Below are 15679 nucleotides of genomic sequence, written 5' to 3' on the forward strand. Positions count from 1 at the left end.
AAGTCTCTTGGTGCAGATCTTGGAAGTCACTACATTCTTTGGCAGCTGTGTCTCACTCTTCTTTAAACTTACTTGGTATATTTAATACAGGGAGGTTGTGTGATACACTTTGGTTTCTGCAGCATCTTAGAAGCCTGGATAAAAGGTTCAGTGAAAAGAAAACAATAGATAACAGTAGAATAACTATGTTGTGATTTGATTGCATGGAAGTCTGTAGACTTACACCTGGAAGAACTCTGGTCTAATGTGTGTGGCAAACTTGTGACTGACAGGAGAATTTGGCTCTGATGTCAGGCATGTGGATGAACTGCAGGATCAAAACTTTCCATTCCAATTGGAATAACAAGAAAAGTCATGCGCTCAGACAAACTTCGGTTTCATCAGCTGCCTTCTTTTGATCTGCTGTAAGTACCAGTGATCACACTTTAAATATTACTTTGTTATACAAGGGAGAAGTGTTGGTGTAGATGTTCCTAATGACATCTCCCTCTGCCACAGAAGGTGACACCACAGCAAACAAAAATAGTGGGCATAGCTAACAAAACAGTTCCCTTGCAATTAAAGTGTAAATAACACTTTGATGTTATGACTTCATTGCTATATAATGCTTTATTTGGAATTGCATTGCAGGCAAAAAGGCAAATTACTTTAAAGAAAACTCAAATCTCTGTGGAGTAGAGGTCTCAGGCGTGCTATTTCTTCATTGGCCATCCTGCAGAGCAACCAGCAAACTGCAGCTTAGCCTATAAGCCTCACAGGACAACTAATCCGGCCTTGATGGAAGCAGAGGCTTTACAACAAATCTGGAGAATTTAGAAACAAATGGAGATCAGGTAAGAAGTAAAGGAAGTTAACCTAAAGAGATAGTATCACAACAAGGGTGTACGTTTATTTTGTAAAAGAAGTGATTTTTGACAAGGGAAATGGGACATCTTGAAACTTCAGTGAAGTAGTTGGTGTGCTGCGACAAAGAAAGGGGAGCTAAATGGGCGAAAGTGAGGATTAGGGCAAAACGGGTGACATAAACAGGTGAGGTCAAACTTCCCTACTTATTTGGGATTTTGCATGATTGTGTCCTGTGAGCTCATTAAACTGGTTGTTTTGTGCCATGTTGTCTGTGTTAAACAGGCCATGAAGGAAAGACTCATGGAAAACATGCAGGTAAACACCAAAAGGGGCGAACCCTACTTTGGTTTTGCCAAACTCTGTCTGGGTTGACAACTAGCAGCTGTCAGGGTGTTGTCACTGCATGTGTGTAGGCTGGACATGTTTTTTTTGGGGGGTTATTTGGAAATGCAAAATTGTCTAAAAAGAGACTGTGTGCTTGACATGGTCTGCTGGTAAGTCCTGGGCAAGTGCCAATTCTGCTCTGTATACTGTCTGTAAACCTACAAAAGATCTTTTTTGTAGTATTTTATGAAGTAGACCAAGACTTAATTAACTGGTTTCGGAAGTAGTTTGCAGAATGGACTTAAAAGGGAAATCTCTCATTCCTCACACCATACAAAGCAGTAATTTCAGTTGCATTTCTGCTGATCCTGAATACCTTAAAATAATTGTACTGTTAAAAAAAAACCCCAAAACCAGACCTAGAAGGTTGAAGAGGGGGAACACTTTGGAAGTAGAGAACTTTCTATATAGGTTTTCAGGCTTTGGGTTGCTCGCTGAGCTGATTTATTTTTTAAAAGCACTTAAGGTAATGCTTTTCAATTTATTTTCCCTTACTAAGTGAGTCTTGTAACCTGCTGTTTTTGTGATCTTCTTTGTCATCACATTATCTTCCAGGGTCTGGGGAAGAAAACTAGGAAAAGATATAGGAACTGGCAATCTCTGTTTGGAATTTAATAATAGCAGCATGCTTACTTCTTTTTCATGTTTCAACACAAATCTTCGGTCCTACACTTACTTATTAAGCCTGAGGACCATCTGCTGAAGGAAATTTAGCTCCTGTAGTAGGAAGGAACCACATGCACGTCCTACCTAGGCTAACAAAAGCTTAAATGGACTTACTAGTGGTTTGAATATAGTAGCATATAAGCTGAAGATTTTTTTTAAATAGCTTTAATTTATATACGTGCAGAACATGTATGTGGTGCAGAAAAAAATAGAGGTGATGAACTCTTCTTATCCTACTCCCTGGCATAACATAAATGACTATCAAGGATACTGAGCAGAGGATTTGTCCCACTCAGCTTATTAGGTCGTTTTCCTGGGTATATTTTCAGTGCATGTTTGTTACAGAGATTAGTCATGCATCTGCAGTGTTGGATAGTTTCCCTCCATTTCTTCAATAGCATATGCTTCTCCCAGTGGAAATAAATAAATAAATAAGCACAGTAACTCCTGCTTTTTGCAGTACCACTGGGTGGTTTGGATGTGTGTGTTTGTCATGCTGGAGCTGTGAGTTCAGGCTTTGCAAATTATTACTGGATCATTTAGGTTGGAAATTATTACTCATAATTAGTGTTATGGTGCTGCCTACAAGCTATGGCCTTGCCATTGTGGGTACTGATAAAAACATCAGATCTTGGTCGGTACAAGACATGTGGTCCAGGTATGATTTTCATGGATGGGCATTTAATGGGATTTTAATGACTGCATGGCCTGGGCTGGGTGCATGTTTTGTCTGCTTAGTTTTAAAACTGAAATGCATCAGCCAGAGATTGTGGCATCCCTGGTGACAATGCAGGTTATACACAGGCTAAGAGCAGATAGCTGTTTCCTGTCTTTTTCTGTTCATGAAGAAAGACAACACAATGAAAAATTTGGATGATTAATAAAACAAGCAGCATTTCCAACATACCAATTGCTTCTCTGTGGCTGAGTATGATGGCACCATCCTTAGCTTAAATTTTATTATGGAGGCTGCAGTGCTATTGTTATGGATTTTGTGTAGTTCTTCTTGCCAAAGGAAAGCATGGGAGAAAACATCACCATGCTTGAGGGAGTTCCAGCCTGATGAATAGCAAATGATACCTGGCAGACTGTGTGCCCCCATTGCTCCAGATACACCATTATGCCCTGCCCAAGGGCATTCCATGAAGCTGGAGATGCTGCATCTCCTAGAGAAAAATTTCTTTGATCCACTTGAGGAAGAAAATGTGAGCACCATCCCACAGATATTATCTTTCTGCAACTGTAACTTAGGGAGTTTGTTTATTCCTGTGGTGTTCTCTAGCAGGAACATCTAATGATCAAAATATTAATTTTTGAGCATTATTCTATTGGAGTTTAGGTGTGTAGGTTTACAAGCATTGTCCTTCAAAATCACCAGCCAAAGTGATTTCTTTCTGGCTGGCAAAGTTTCTTGCTTTCTGATTTTTTCTTGGCAAGCAGTTCAACTCCTGTGTTGCTCTTAATTCTACCCATGATCCTCAGAGAATGCATTCCTTTGTCTGCACCCACTGAGGGTTGTGGTCTGGAAGCTGTGCCTCAGGCACACCTGCCTCACAGGGGACAGCATTGACCTGAACACACATCACAGCACTCACAGTCACATCAGGAAACAAGTAAATAAATAACCACAGCATTGTAGTTAAGTAGTCAGGAGAGCTTGGACCAAGACTAGATGTCCCATTTCCCTGGGGTGTGTTCTAACCCTTAGACTCCTTCTTTTTGGCATAGTAATTTCTAAATAGTTAGTCACACTGTGACAAAATTCCTGTAGCAATTTTTCTTGTGCTCATTTCCTTGGGCAGTTTCTTTTTTTTTTCACAATTCTACTTTCATCTTCTCTTCAGGCATGGTAAGTATTGCTATGGCAGTTCAAGATGTGGCTGCTTGTTCTGCCCCTTTTGGTGTGGGTTACAGCTTCACATCAGAGCTGTCAGAATGAACAGGTGCTGAGGCTTCTACCTGACGACAAAACCAAACTAGTAGATGGCTGATAAAGATGTATCTGAGTAAAGACATTTGGTTTTGGAGAGGAGCAGGCAAAATGCAGGCACACATTTCCTTCTGCTGACTTTGCTAGAGGGATGAGTGCACCCTCAGCACGTCTGCAGATGACACAAAGGTGTGGTGCAGCTGATGTGCCTGAAGGATGGGATGGCATCCAGAGGGACCTTGACAATCTCGAGAAGTGGGCCTGTGGGAACTTCATGAGGTTCAACAAGGCCAAGTGCAAGATGCTTCATGTGAATTGGGGCAACTCCTGGTGTCCATACAGACTGGAGAATGAATGGATTGATTGCAGCCCTGAGAAAAAGACTTGGGGGTGCTGGTGGTTGAGAGGCTGAACATGAACCAGCAATGTGCTCTCACAGCCCAGAAAGCTGAATGTGTCCTGGGCTGCATCCAAAGCACTGTGGGCAGCAGGGTGAGGGAGGGGATTCTGCCCCTCTGCTCTTGTGAAACTCCATCTGGAGTATTGAATCTAGCTCTGGGGCAATCAGCATAGAGAAGACATGGATCCGACTAGTACTGCAAAAATTATCAGGAGGCTGGAGCACCTCTTGTGTGGACACAGGCTGAGAGGGTTGGGGTTGTTCAGCCTGGAGAAGAGAAGGCTGAACAGTCTCCTACAGAGGCACCTTCCAGTACCTTAAGGGGCTACAAGAGAGCTGATGAAGGATTTTTGACAAGGGCATGGAGTCACAGGACAAAAGAATATGGCTTTAAGCTGAAAGAGGGCACATTTAAATTAGATATCAAGAAGAAATTCTTCCCTGTAAGGGTGGTGAGGGACTGTAATGGGATGCCCAGAGAAGCCGTGGTTGCCCCATCCCTGGAAGTGTTCAGAGTCAGGTTGGATGGGGCTTTGAGCAGCCTGGTCTAGTGAAAGGTGTCCCTGCCCATGGCAGGGCAGCTGGAATGAGAGAGGCTTTAAGGTCACTTCCAACCCAAATTGTTCTATGATTCTATGGGAGCTCCAGCCTGAGGTAACAGCTAACAGCTGCACAATGGAAATGTCTTAAACTGATGCAGCTGTTGCTAAGTGACTGAGCCAAATATAGCATTTTAATTTAGCAAATTTCACACATTAATATAGCATACAGGTGTTAATTTATTCTATTAGCTATAAATATGTTTACGTTCTTTTTTTTCCACTTTGCATTCGAGACTATCTGGCAATAACGGGAGGAAATAAATACAAAATTAATTTGTCTGGTTTCACCATTTTCTCCTAGCTGATCCTGTGGTGTGGTTTGCATCTTGCCTTCTGATTCCTTAATTGCAGTTTGCAATTAAGAAAACCATATAATACTCGAATTGCAAGCTAGCCTCAGTTAGAAGCAAATGACATAATTATTTGGGATACCAATCAGGAAGCATTCAAATCTTCCTTGGTGACGTGCCTCCTTTAGCTGTACAGCTTGCTTCCTTCTGGATGGCAAACATCAGCGTTCAGATTAGCCTGGCATTGTGAAAGCGCTTACTTGGCATTTCATCACCAGGGCAAGCACTGCTGGATTTGTGATGCTGCTCCTCTGCCAACGTCAAACAGATTTAGGCACAGCAGCCCTCACATGCTCGTGCTGAAACCTGGTCAGCTCTGAAGCAGCGTGTTAAAACAAGAGCCAACAGTTTGATGTGTGGCTGAGAACTCAGAGACTGATACAGATACCTTGCAACTGGATACCCATGAGAATTAAAGAGCTGAACTGAAAGAGATTAAGCAGCTCTTTGTACGTTCTCCCCTGTGAAGTGTAAAGAACTGAGAGCTTCATTGTTTTGTAACCACTTAAAAACTAAAGGGGAAGAGCAATTACTTCAGCACGGGCTTCTTGAATATGGTTTTAGGGAAAGTGTTCTTCCTGGAAATCTAGGCATGCAGGCAAAATAAGAAATCCTCAATACACAGATTTCACAACAGAGCATTGTCCATCCTGAAACTTAAATGTTCCCAAACCCAGTTTCTCTTCAGCAATTAGCTTGCCCCTTCTATTTCAAGCACAGTCCACATACATCAGCAGTTGACTCACTCTCTGCACTGTTTTTTGAAAATCATTTACCTTGAGCCTCTAGGCCCTTTTTCTCTAGACAGCCATTTGTGCCTTCAGCTCTGTGTGTGATAAAAGCCACTGTCAACAGAGAATCAGTTTCAGTGTCACAGTTTTCTGCAGGGCTGCTCTCTGCTAACGCAAAGCCTGCAGACAGAGGCTGCCAATTGCAAATGGCAATATTAAATGTTTCTTCCCTATAGTTCACCTGCCTCCTTAAGATTAGTTCTCTGTATGACTGCAGGCCCAGGTCTCTTTCACAAGGTTTATATTTGCTGCAATTGGAAGCTTTCAGAGGCAGCTTAAAGGATTGATTTAGTCTGAAAGCAGAAATGGGAAGTAGGAACTCCTGAATTCAAAAAGCATTATTGCAGTAGTTTTGCTGCCCAGCCTGAGGCTACGGATTGAGTTCTTACCTCATTTTCCCCATCTGTGATACAGCTCCTAGTATGGTTTGGTGGTTAATTTATGCTGATGAAGTTAATTACTTGGTAAGAATGTAATAATTTGATAAGAATCTCTACATACCCCAGAAAGTGTGGCAAAAAGAACGGCAAAATAGCCATCCCTAAAACTGTTAATTAACAAACTGAGACAAGATGGTGAGATTTAGGGTAGAAACCGTATCAGAGATATTATGGCCAGTTACAGCCAGTGCAACTTGACATTCCTCTGATTGCAGAGGCAGCTTGACAGGACTGCAAAGTTAGAGGTTGGCATGTTCCTGAAACGTCAGTTTTATCCTAGCAGTTTTGCAAGATCTATGTGGTATGCTAAGGCAGCCAGTGAAAAAGCTTAGGGGGTTGTATGTTGTTATTCAGCAGTTCCTGCAGGTATACACAAGGAATCAATAGGAAAGGATTATGCAATAAACCTAATTTATTAAGATTTCCTGTGTCCTGCAGAACAATCCGTGACTCATCAGCGATTTGGACAGCACTGAGATGTACATCATATCAAAGGAATTCTGCAGGGCCAGCTCTCTTGGCAGGCTTGTTGTGATCTATATCTCTAGTGTAACTTTGGTTATAGTGTGACCAACCAGTATAATTAAATTATCAGTGTCACTGTCCTCAGCCATATTGCCCCTGAGCTTGTACAGCTCCTTCTATTGGGTTAACTGTCAAACCCGCTCTCTACCCTGCAAAATGGGTGTTCCACCTCTCCAACTTTTTGATGAGTTAATAACTTGAATTATCTTGCTGTTTCTATGATTTTTTGTCTGCTCCAGGTCAGTTCAGATTATGTTGCTGAAGACCTTTACTTTGCACTTTAACAAAATTTTACTGCACTGATTGAAGCTGCCATGAAATCTCTCAAATTCAATGCAGTTTTCCCAAAACATTTGAAGTCAGCTACTCTATAATCTTTTCGTTATGATCCACTTAGGCCCTCTTGGACATGAGGCAAGTAGGTAGAAATGAAGGACAGAGGTTTCATATTTTCACAGCTTGCTTGTGAAACATCCGAAATGCCCAGAGACACCATGTCTGTCAGTGCTCTGCAGTTTTTGGTTGCTATTCATGTAATCCAGTGAGGCAGAAGAGCAGAGATAAGGGAAAGAACAGGGGAAGATCTCTCTCTGCAGTTTATTCTCCAGCATTTTATTCAGTCCAGTTTTAAATGGCTCAACCTACTGAAGTGATTCAAGCTATGACATTTTGGCAGGGTGTGAAACAAAATCTGGCAGAGGTGTTATGACTGAAGGGCTGGTTTTGTACTCTCTGAAATGTGTGGCAAATCTTTCACTGGCTTCAGTTAGAACAGGATCAGGTCTTCAGAGTCATTCAGTTTGAATAATCTCAGCAAAACCAGCAAAAGAATCTACTTTTGTGGTCCCATTATGCTGTTAAAATCTCTCTCAGCCTCACCCTCATCTGTTTACAGTGTCCTCCCATGCAACTAAGACTTTCTGTGTAGAAAAATGAGCTGCTTTTGTTCGGTTTTGAGTAATAAATAGCCCTGGATTAGTAGTCTCTGTCTGATGTCTCATTCAGACTGTCTCTTGCATTACCTAGCTATGTTTTTAAGCCATGATACTGGAAGTGAAAGCTCTCCAGAGGCATTCTTTTAAAAATCAATAAAGAGAGGAAAAGCTAATTGATTTTAAAATTATTTTTATTATTATTTTCTTTATACAGTAGTCCATTAAACTTGGGGAGTCCCTAATGAAATGTAAGTTTAGTGCACTCTGCTTTTTCCACACTTCCGGAGTTGTCTCCCCTTGATGTTACGCTTTCTTTTTTTATTTCTCCCCACTTCTAAGTAAAAGGAAATTTTAAAAAATAACATAGCTCAGAATAATTTGGATTGATTTCACTTTCAGAAGTGTTATTCTGGTTTTCTTACTGGTTCAGCAGGAGTTGTTGAGCCCAAGAAATGTGTAAATCTATTCCTACCATGTTCTTCCACATGCTCACAGAGGAGGATTTATCTCATCAAAGGTGTACATGGAAAAGTGATTCTGAGTGTTTGTTATAAAGCCATTGTAACTCTGTAAGCTGAATCCTGGAAGGAAAACCTGTCATAGATTTGTCTGTTGGGAAACCTATTCTAGGTAGTAAATTTGCATTTTGAGCAGTATTGAGTTATTTTTTTCTGATTTCTTTACATTGAGGAGAGGAAATTATAGTCATGTTTCTGGAACAGTGCAGAGAACCAGTTCACACCTGAGGCCAGGACAATCACCCAAACAGTTCTAAGAAGGCTGTGCCACAGAATATCACAGGCCAGGACCTTGTACTAGTGGCTGAACAAGAGCCAACAACCATAGATTGTTCTGTGATTTCTGCAGGTATTTTGTCACTTGGGAAACAGGCTCTCATGTGCTTGAGATGTTTGCCTGCCTGCTGTTACTATGCTACTTTCCTCCACTGGCAGCAATTCCTTCATGCTCCAAAGGCCCAAGTGAAAAGGCAGTATTTACGACCTCCCCCTTCCCTCCCCTCCCTCACAGCAGTGCCCCTCTTGCTCTCACTGGGTTCCTCGTTCTTTGTCTGCTGCTGCCTGTGTTTTGTAAAGCAGAGCTGCTGCTATCGTTTTTCACTACAAAAGTGAAGCACTGGAATGGGATGCCCACAGAAGCTGCAGATGCCCCACTCCTTGGAAGTGTTTGAGGCCAGGCTGGATGGGGCTTGGAGCAACCTGCTCTAGTGGAAGGTGTCCCTGCCCATGGCAGGGGAGTTGGAATGAGATGGTCTTTGAAGTCCCTGCCCTCCCTAACCATTCTATGATAATTTCCAGTCAAGATGGAACATGGATCACTAAAAGAATGTCTAGACCATATTCACATCCTTGCCCTAGGTTGACTGGTGGGATCAGGGAGGAAAGGGACTTTCAAAGTGAGGTGAATGATTAAATAAGGAAGAGAGGGGAAAGGAGAGGAAGTAGGAATCAATAGATGATTCTTGAAACAGCTGGAGAAGAATAGGAGCAGGCATGGATAAGGTTTTTTTGGACTGCAGACAGAGGGAAGTTCTGATGCAGGGTACTATAGCTACATCTGCAGTTGGGAGATTGAAAGAGGAAATTCTGAACCTAATTCCTGCTTTTGGAGTATGTCAATACTTTTTTTAATATCTGAGAACAGGCTCTTCTGTTATGGCACTCATCTCCACAGATTTTTGCACAATGTTGAATTTACATACAACTGGTTAGTCTGTGGTATGAATTCTTATAACTTCAGTGATTGACCCAATGTGTTTGAAGTTTATACCTCCAACCACAAAAAAGAGCTTAGGGAATTAAAATATGGGTTTTTTACCTGAGATTACCAGTGGCTAGTAATATTTTTCCAAAAAGCAAACTATTTAGATCATTGAGAAAACATACAAAATCTAAGCCAAAGCCAAGATTCTCTACAGCTCCGAAGAAACTCACAGTGCAGGGTAAAACTTCCTCCTTGGTTTTAAACTTGAATTAGAAGCATGCCTCAAAGCTCAGATATATGTGCTTAAATTCAGCTGTTAGCTAATGAATCAAAGACTGACCTCACTGTAAAGCCATTGCCCATCTGTATTTTATGACTTCCAGAGATACACAAGGCTTCCAGAATCAAATAGTCATTTGTGGCTTCCCTAGTATTCCCCTACTTGCTGACTGCTCACCAAAGCACTGAGTGCTCTTAGCTGTCTCTATGCAATTTCCTGGCTAAAGGAGATCTGGAATGTAAAAGTGTATTCATCACAGAGGTTTTGCAAGATTCCAGGACTTCAATGAAGCGGTAAGAGATTATTTAAAATTGGAATGGATGAAGGTTCCTCTGAGTTTTCAACCAACTATAGGGTAACTTAACCAACAAGTAAGCAACCCATAAGGAGAACCAGAATTATTTGGGATTTAAGGGTCACAATAAATGTACCAAGTTGTAATTCCTGTTATAACTGTACCAGACAGAGCCTGACCCTTTACTGTGAGCTTCTCCCTACAGAAATGGAGGACTAAGTGGCAAGTGGGAACATGTACAGTATGACGCTCTAACCATTTATCCAGAGTGAAACAACTGCATATAGTCAAATACTGAGAAATGTTAGTGCATAAGCTGAATTTTGGACTTCAGTGCTAAGATCAAAACAGTGTAACCCAGAGGCAGCTTTGCTAAGATGGTAACCCTGGTTCTTACTCCTGTATTTGAACTCATTCTAGGCAGAGAAATGTTAGCAAATCTTTCTCCAGGATGGTAGGAATTTCATGTCCCTGTTAAATATGCATTGGATGTACTGTGCTATTTGTATACACTTTGGAAGTGATTTTAACTTCCGTTGTGATGGGTATTACACACCATCTACCATCGGGATATATAAGATAGGAACCAGATGCTGCACTCTGCTAGTCAGGTGTTCTGACCCCTTTGTTATTTTTTACTTTGTTTTTCTGGCATTAGAACACCCTAAAACTTACTGAGGAAATGAAAGATTGTTGCTGTCATGCTTTTGTGTGTTTGTTTAGCAAAAACATTTGTGCATCAGATTTGTGTCCAGAAACACATTCCTCACTGCTTTACTGTACTGTATTATCTGGACAAAATGAAAAGGAAATAGTTGCGATGTGACAGTGTTTTGCATTTTGCAGAGCTGTACAAACTTATATGATATATAGGGCAGTGATGGATCATAGCCTGTCGTCTTCTTCCTTTCACACCACTCTAACAACATTACTTTGCTGGGTTGACTTCTGATTTACTGGGTGAGAAACCCTGAGGCAGTAGTGTGCTGACCCACCATCACCCTCAGTTTTGCTTGCTGGTTCTGCATCTTCACAGTGAGATCTTTGGCTGAGGAACTTTGTAATTGTGTGTTCTATAACTATAGGACTCCTTTTTTCTTTTTGTCTTTTTCTTTTCCCAGCTACTAAGACCTTGAGACTTGTAATTAGTTTTCAAGTCATTCATGAACTCTGGTTTCTTCCACATAAGCTGAGTTCAATTTTCCTCTGCTTGAGCAGATTAAATGAGTGGACAGGTTAATGCAGGTGACTAAGTGGGCACATCCTAACAAGTTACTGTCCCTCAGCTAAGTTTCAGCTTCTGTGATTTCACATGCTCTTGTGTTCCTCCTGCATAGTGTCAGCCACGATATTTGGGGATTTGATCTGGCTGAAAACACCTAGGAAAATTCCTAGGTGGACCAGTTCTTTGATCCCTTCCATTACATAGCTGCACAAATAGCTGTGCTGGCACAGTGCAGGGAGTAGCTCAGGAACAGAGATGCACAGCAGAGTAAGAACTATTGATACTGGTGCTGCTGACAAAGAAGAAATCATCAGGCTGTGCCCTACGGCAGCTGTACTGCTTGTTCTGCTGTGTGTCTAAAAGGGAGGAAAACGTAGTTCTTATGAGATCACTGTAAAATTGATTGTTCAACAGAGTAGATTCTTGAGGCTGGGGTCTGGTGCCAGGCTTCTTCCCACAGAACACAGGAGATGCTTTTGAGGTGTAAGAAATTCCCTTTTTCCTCCATACTGGAAAAGGGCCATCTGACTTTAACCTGAGTACAAGGCAAGATGGATCCTTTCCCTGAAAACCCTCTGAACACTTTGCTCTGAGTGCTTAGAAATGCAAATAAAGTGATTTACATTTCACTCATTCCTTTCTCAAGTACCAAATTCTGGTTGCAGTGGTAGCTTTCTATCCTATTCTTATGCTGTTCATGGACATCTTCCTCCTTTTGTTTAGGACCTCCCTCTGAAATGTCCTGCAATAGTTTCAGACAAAGGAGTAATGAAATTTGGGTAAATTCAGAAAACTCTAAGTATCATAATTCCTGGATGTCCCTTCAGGATATCTCATTAGGGTTCCACATTACTACAGAGTAGAAAAATAGCAAAATGTAAGGATTCTGAAGATTTTGGTGAGATCCCTTGGCAGCAAATATCCAAAGGTTTACTTGAAAGAATTTCTGAACTGAGTTAACCTGTGTAGTGATTGCCTTTTCTCTGGTTCAGGTGTGTTTAAAGCACCTATAATTGAAGTTCTGGTTATTTCTTTCTACTTTAAGTACCTTTATACAGATACAATCAGAGCAGGGGCTATTAGAGTCACAGAATCCAGAATGGATCAGGCTGGAAGGGACCACAGTGGGTCATCTGGTCCAACCTCCCTGCTCATGCAGGGTCATCCCAGAGCAAATGGCACAGCATTGCATCTGGATCGTTCTTTAATATCTCCAGTGAAGGAGACTCCACAACCTCTCTGGGAAACCTGTTCCAGTGCTCAGTCACCCGCACAGCAAAGAAGTTCTTCCTCATATTCAAGTGGAACTTCCTATGCATTGGTTTCTACCTCTTCCCTCGTGTGCTATTGCCTGGCACTGAGCAGAGCCTGGTTCCATCCTCTTAGCACACTCCCTTAAGAACCGTAAAGACATTGATGAGGTCCCCTCTCAGTCAGCTCTTCTCGTGGCTGAACAGGCCCAGCTCCCTCAGCCTTTCCTCATAAGAGAAATGCTCCAGTCCTCTCATCATATTGGTAACTCTTTGTGGGCCCACTCCATGTCTCTCCTGTGCTGAGGAGCCCAGAATGGACATCACTGCAGATGCACCTCACCAGGGCTGAGTGGAGTGCAGTATACCAGGTGTATATGGACCAGGCCTTAGGTCAACCACTGCAATCACCTGACCTGTCCATTCTCCATGTGGCTGAATGAACGTATTTGGTAAAATGTCTTGTCAGACAAGTCATGTGTATGGAGTATTTTGGACTGATCTCTTGCTTGGCTTCAAAATTTAATTTCTAAAATTATCAGGGTGCATCCATGTTTCTGAGAAGGCTTTGGGATTTCAAGCATGGTACAGAAGGAAGTCACTCTTCAGCTCTCAGTTCAGGGCTGAAGGGTAACTGTTGGCTTTTAACTCCAGCTTTGATGGAGCCCCATTTATGGATCTGGCATTTAAGCTGAGCTGCGTGGTTTTCGCCTCAATTCTTGCCCAGCAGCAATCCTGTAAACTCTGAGGTATCTCTGGGATTCTTGATACAGGCTGATCCTGTGGCTGATCCTGTGGCTGACTTTGAAGTGACTAATACATATTACCCTGAACTACATAAAAACCTTTATGTTGCAACCAGAGGACAGACTACAGCCAGACAGTGCTTGAGGGAGCTCATGCAATCTGCCTGGTGCGTGGATTTGAATCCAATTTTAAATGTATCCGACAGAGGGAAGTGCTTCGAAGTGTACAATCCACAGCAGGTTCAGCTGACTGAAATCAGCTCTGTGGCAGTCCCCCTCTCTCTATCAGTCCCAGACTCGCATTCTCGCTTCCTCCATTTGTTTGCTTTTGCGATGTTAATTTTCTGCTGGTTTAGCTCCCGAACAAACTTATCACGGGAACTGATAAATGTTGGCACAAGGGGGAAGGGCGAGTCTGTGGCGGCGCTGTCTTAATCTGTCGTACACAGGGGCATGCTGTCTGGGAATAAAGCTTGGCTCCCTTTTGCCTGTGTCCACCTGCTTCACTTAAACATTTCACCTTCCAACCTGCAGAGAGCACGTCCCAAGAACACCTCGGCATGCCCGTGCTCCCTCCTCGAGAAGAGCCGTGCGCGGTACGTGCAATCAAACCCCTCCTCTTTTTCTCTCCGCGCAGAGCACAAGCGCCGAGCCGAAAACTCCTGTTAACTAGGGTGCTAAGTTTCCAGCAAGCTTTGGATCACGGGGAGAGGGAACAGCCGGATCCCGGCAATATAAGGTATAGACGCCTCGGCTTGTGCAACACAGCAGCAGGGCAGAGCCCGTTTTCTTCTTGCCTTTTTTGGCTCTGCCCGCACACAGCGCTCAGCACAATGGAGCCGGCTCCGCGATAGCGCAGCGCGATACGAGCAGCAGAAATAAAGTCACTGCGGCGGTGCTCGCCAAGGGTGTGATTGCCGGCCATCCACTCCCCGCGCGGCAGCTCCGCCGATGGCGTGATCGCCAAAGACTTCTACGTCCCAGGCGGGCCAGCGCCGCTCCCGCCCTCTGCCCTGCGGAGCTGCGGGGCTCCGGGAGCCTCCTGCAGCCGCAGCACGGCCGGAGCACGGCCCGCCGCTTGCCGGGGCAGCGCCGAGCCGCACCGCCCTCCGGGGTCCCGATCTGCGGCGCCGGGAAGGTACCACCCCCCTCCCAAAAAAACTTTCCACCGCGGGCCACTCGGCTGCGATGCCGCGCCCCGGCGGCCGCCGAGCGAAGCGGGAAGGAGCTGCCCCTCCCGCTGCCCGCTCCCTTCCCTTCCCCGCCCCGGCGGGCCCGGCTGCCCACCTTGGCGGCAGGGGGGTGCGGGGCGGGCTGCCCGGAGCCAATGGCCGCGGCAAGGCGGGCAGGGTGCGGGGGGCGGCGCCGGGCCCACAATAGGGGCGGTGTGGGCAGCGGGGCCAGGCGGGGAGCCGGGGGAGAGCCGGGCAGCACCTTGCGGCGGGCGGAAGGTGAGTCCCGCCGCGCCGGGGAAGGGGATTTCCTCGCTGGTTTTGTAACCGGGAAGTTTGCGTAGGGGTTGAGCGGACGGGTTGGTTCTTCTTCATCCTCCTTCCCCCCTTTTATTTTTCTTTTCATTTAGAACTGGAGTGCTGAGCCTGCCTCCCTTCCTCCTGCCTTCCCCCTCCTGTCTCTCCGCTCCTGCCTCCCCGGCTCATTCATTTAACAAAGGGACTTGTTCTGGGCTGTGCGAGAGAGGAGCCCTTCGGGGCCGCAGGGTTGGGGTCCCGCGGCAGAGGCTGGGGTGCAACCGGGGCTCAGCTCAGAGTTTCTGCCAAGCACCCCGTCCTGGCTTGGCTGGAGGGGCGGGCGCCTGGGGCTTACACAAAGAATTGAGGAGCTGGACCCATGCTGGGCGATGGGGTGATGAAGCCTCGGGCTTTGTGTGGCTGGCGAAGGAGGGATGGAGAGGTGGGAGCTTGTCTTTTAACCCGTCCGCCCGCGTGTGTGTATGAAACCGAAATTGGCTAGCAAAGTACTTAAGAAGCAAAGCCGAACTTCGGGATAGTGGCATAATTCAGACTGGAGGGGACGTCAGGTGGTCTCGTAATCCAGTCTCTTTCAAACGAGGGGCTTCTGCCTGGGGAGTGGGTAGCAGTGGAGGGACCTCGGAGTTGGGTGGCACCGCTGGGTGCTCCTGAATGCTTCTGGGAGCCCGAAGGTCTGGCAGCACCAGCAGGACGTCTCTTCAGAGGCAGTAGCCTTCTGTGTTCGGCTGTGCATGGAAATACCCCAATCCACAGCTCTCCCATGCCTGCAATCCCTGGTCTTGCTGCTTTTGTTATCTAGAAG

General features: G+C 44.6%; 1 protein-coding gene across 7 annotated transcripts in view; it reads left to right on the plus strand.

Moving 5' to 3' along the window:
- The first annotated feature begins 292 nt into the window (after nucleotides 1-292).
- The window catches only part of PAK1 (p21 (RAC1) activated kinase 1), an 89483-nt gene continuing 74096 nt past the window's right edge, over nucleotides 293-15679 (plus strand). For 2 of the 7 annotated variants that reach the window (XM_085066640.1, XM_085066621.1), the window contains exon 1: nucleotides 14767-14838. The gene's annotated coding sequence lies outside the window, so the exon portion shown is untranslated. Of the gene's footprint in view, nucleotides 405-630; nucleotides 834-13601; nucleotides 14127-14200; nucleotides 14526-14749; nucleotides 14839-14874; nucleotides 14919-15679 lie in introns of those variants that run through there. The other 5 variants (XM_085066667.1, XM_085066659.1, XM_085066650.1 and 2 more) reach the window with 5 other exon arrangements.

Source organism: Lichenostomus cassidix, chromosome 1 (assembly GCF_008360975.1).
Source record: "Lichenostomus cassidix isolate B80296 chromosome 1, HeHo_3.0, whole genome shotgun sequence".
Lineage (NCBI taxonomy): Eukaryota > Metazoa > Chordata > Aves > Passeriformes > Meliphagidae > Lichenostomus > Lichenostomus cassidix.